The sequence below is a fragment of the Rutilus rutilus genome, assembly GCF_951802725.1.
Source record: "Rutilus rutilus genome assembly, chromosome: 4".
In the NCBI taxonomy this organism is placed as follows: Eukaryota; Metazoa; Chordata; class Actinopteri; order Cypriniformes; family Leuciscidae; genus Rutilus; species Rutilus rutilus.
Genome location: NC_140212.1, coordinates 47,752,603 through 47,757,199, shown reverse-complemented (window position 1 = coordinate 47,757,199; position 4,597 = coordinate 47,752,603).

Here is a 4,597-nt window from a genome sequence, read left to right as displayed (position 1 = left end):
TGTTTGTTATTTTAAATTAGTTAACATCCATTTAAATGGAAAAAAATTTATTGATCTTTGAGAATTTGTAAAACCATTGTGACAACATTGTTTTACATAGAATCTGTCAAATGCTGAAAATGAATATATAAAATAAATAAAATAAAATGCATATTTTCAATATTCATATTTTTCAAGTTGACACAATTAAATATATTGCTGTCCATTTAAAATTAATACAACATTTTATTCTTCTTTTCAAGATAATATAAATCTTCTATAAAATACTTATTTTCTTTCGGCTAAATATATAAATTTATGGGGGCAAAAATGCCCCAGTAATGACTTACTGATTTTTATATTAATAACATAAACTGGAAAGTTTGGTGTATATAGGAGAGAGTGAAGTGGATATTTCGGACTTGAAGAATGAGAGAAGAGTCATTTTGAGAAAACGGGCTTTAAAGATTTATCATCAGCCAATGAGATTGCGCAGTCAGCCCTTTTACTTTCATGATTGGTTGCTGATAAAAAGGAAATGACCATATTTGGATCCAACTGTCAGATCCAAATATGGTCATTTCCTTTAATATAGGTAATCAACTGGGAAAGTTTCATGGTGATATCTGCTAGTTAAAAATTTGATTCTATTCACCTGTAGTGTCTGGCCTTAAACCGATTTAGTAAGTTTTGTTTTGTATGTTTTGAAAAAAAAAAAGTTTTGTCACAATTTTTATGTGGTTTTTGTATGGACTTGGAGTCATTTTTACTCAAAACTAATGGCTGGGATAGATTCGGCACCCCTAAAACCCCCTAGTTAGACATCTGAAAAGGTAATATTGAAAAAAAAAAAAAAAAATTAATTATTTTTACCCAGGCCGTCTGGGCACCCCAACTTTGATCGCCTCTCCAGGCGTTTCCCCGAGGATTTGGCCGTGGATAAATTGGGAGGTGTTACTAGACACCTATAGGAACACATGGTAAAAAAAGCTATTGGTAAGAATTTTTTTTGCAGATTGGCAAAAAAAAATTCCTAACTTTCCCTAACTATAAGCAAAAACAGCAATTTTTCATATCTCCGGACCATTAGGTGGCGCTGTGCCGAAACGCATCATGTTGCCTCAGGTCATGCTTGTGTTGATATGTACCAAGTTTGGTCTGAATACGATAAAGCGTTGCGGAGATACAGGCTTGTGTCTGTTTTCGCAAGCGCTACGTAAAATTTGTTTGTGTGCTATTCGAGAACGGTTTTTGATGAATCAACACGAATTCCATTGCTTTTTGTCGCCATGGTCTGGAGATGATCTGATTCAATTTTCGTGGAAATTGGAGCAACGGCCTAGGAGGAGTTCGAGAAAGTCGAAATCGGCATGAGCCAAGGAATCAGAGGAAAAAATTATTTTCTTTCTAGCCCTTGTGGTTCAAAAGTTATTAGCATAAACATGAGTGCAACTTTGGACAGTTGGTGGCACTAGAGGGATTGGTTTTAAGACACCAAATTTGCTATGGTAACAGATTGGACTGTCCTCTTTCAGTGTGCCAAATTTCATAACTTTCCCGCAAGCGGTTCTATGGGCTGCCATAGACTCCAAGTCGGAAGAAACGGAATAATAATAATAATAATAATAGGAACGGGAACAGATACAATAGGTGCCTACGCACCTTCGGTGCTTGGCCCCTAATAAGAACGGGAACGGATACAATAGGTGCCTCCGCACCTTCGGTGCTTGGCCCCTAATAATATAAATCCTAACAATAACAATAGGTGTTTAGCACTTCGTGCTTGAACACCTAATAATAATAATTAAAGCTGCAAGCAGCATTTATTCAAGCAGTTTATAGGTTCAAGCAGTTAAGGCCTTTAAAGGGGTGGTTCGGGATTTTTGACATCGGACTTCATTTTTAAGTCAGCCTGGTTGTTATTCATCAGTGTAGACATTTTTAAAAAAAAATTATCCAGTCCTTATATTTGGATAGTTAGCCGATGCTAGGCTAGCGCGAGTCAATGGTAGATGTTAGCCAGCCATTAAAAACCGTTTTACCCACTCCACAGTGCACCAAACGCAAATCAGTTATAACACTAGACTATCGATGCAAATGTCCGTTGAGAGAATAATGTTAGAAATCAAACTTACCTTTCATCTCAATGATCCCAAAGGAACTAGTTTCTCAGCAGCTGCGGAATTTTACTTTGCTCCGGTTAGTAATGCGGCAAAAAGTAAACACAGAACAGAAGCGCACTACAGTGTGTGTAGAACATGTGTGTACCGGCTCACTCGGTTGCCTAGGTAATCAATATCACTCCGCTGCTGCTGTAGACAAGGCTTATGATTACAGGGAACAAATTATAACTAATGCAATGTGATGAAAGGTAAGTTTGATTTCTAACATTATTCTCTCAACGGACATTTGCATCGATAGTCTAGTGTTATAATTGATTTGCGTTTGGTGCACTGTGGAGTGGGTAAAACGGTTTTTAATGGCTGGCTAACATCTACCATTGACTCGCGCTAGCCTAGCATCGGCTAACTATCCAAATATAAGGACTGGATAATTTAAAAAAAAAATGTCTCCACTGATGAATAACAACCAGGCTGACTTAAAAATGAGGTCCGATGTCAAAAATCCCGAACCACCCCTTTAAGGCCTTTAAGCACAAAAGCATCAAAAGACATCAAGTTTTATTTAGCAAGCATGTAACCACTGACATCATAGATGGAAAAGACCATGTTCTAGCATGATTTACCATGATATACCTCATTCTAGCATGATTTACCATAGTTTATCATGATTTACCCTGTTCTAGCATAGTTTACCATGATTTGATCTTAGTTTACCTAGATTTACCATGTTCTAGCATGATTTACCATGATATACCACCAGTGTTGGGAGTAACGCGTTACAAAAGTAATTAATTACTGTAATGCATTGCTTTTTGCTGTAACGCGGTAATGTAAGGCATTACAGGGGGGAAAAAAGTAATATTTTACTCGGTACAAATGTCAGTAACGCGCGTTACAAGCAGTTAACCTGGAATAAAGTGGTAGTTTTTTTCTTCTTCATACAAATTCGCCAAAATCACCGCGAGATCAGCGAAACGTCCTGGAGAAACGTCCGCGCAAATTGTTTCACTTCCTGTACGTTAATCAGACAGAGCCGAGATGAGTGAGCCTGCAGCGGATAGTACATTCTCAACAGCGAGAGAGGGAGTTTCCTGCTTACCAGTCGCAGTGGTCCAGCGTCATTTCCATGGCAACTCTGCGCCGCGGCCGCTCCAGTGTTTGAAAGCGATATGAATGTTCAAAGTTCACGCGCACGGCCATGATTAAACCACGTCAAAATCATGCAGCATTTACAAACATCTAGAATTAGAACATTACTTAAATAAAAATCTCATTAATATTAAATTATACATTTAAAAATGATTTTGGAGATCTATGACTCGTTCATAGACCAAATGGCCTATGCCCACACTACTGCAGTCACTCACAATAATAATTAAAATAAAAATATTTGGCTTAGTTATTATTCATTAGTTATTTTTATTTTTGCTAAAGTTTAAGCCTAAAGTTTACCCCGGGCTTAAAGTAAAAAGATGTCTGTACCATGCGTCCATGCAAAGTACCATGGTAATATTTGAGGTACCATGGTTATATCTGAGGTAGTATGTACCATGGTAATATGTACGGCAGAATGTACCATGGTTATATCTGAGGTAATAGGGCATGTACCATGGTAAATCTGAGGTACCATACTATGTACCATAGTAACATACTGTACAGTATAGTACTTCAGATATTATCATGGTACCATGATAATATCTGAAGTACTATAACAGGGGTCGGGAACCTTTTTTGACCAAAGAGCCATTTTTTCATTTTTGGATAATGCATTTTTCCAAAAGAGCCACAGTAGGAAAAAAAAATGCCTATATATATATATATATTATTAAAGTTAATATTAAAGACGTGCTTTTTTCAATAAAAAATTCAACCGTAGTAATTATTATTAATATTATTTAATTATTAATATTATTAACAAATATTCAGCAAACAATAAATAAGTTGGAATATGGAATTAATTCTGCAGGGCTTTCACTGTGAGGTTGAGTACCAAGTGATGAGCATATACCATTTTGTGTGCGTGTGAGAGAGAATGAATGCACACAGTACTATCTGCTGTGTTTACGTGAATACTCGACTTAGCATTTTGATATATTTCTGTGTTTATTTGGCCGTTTAGGCGCGCAACCGAAGACAAAGGCTGCTTGTCCGTGTTGCGCTCGGAGCGCGCGCACAGTATCCTGTCAGTTCTCTTTCGCGACTTATCGCGCTTTTAATATTTCTTTTCAATATAAAGCACATCCTGTTCTTTTCTTTCTCATTCATTCATGTTTTGTTTTTAATAACTTTAAACAGAATCGTCAACTGAAATCTGCGCGGATTATCAAAAATACGACACATTTATAGGACATAAAGGGTCTCTGCGGCAAAAGTGAAAGTAGCCTACCAGCGGGTGAAATGTCTCTATGCGCAGCAAAGCACCCGTTTCAATAAAATGTAATATTAAAGTTTATAAAGTCTACTTTTACATTTTTGCTGCTGTTCTAGAATGGTTT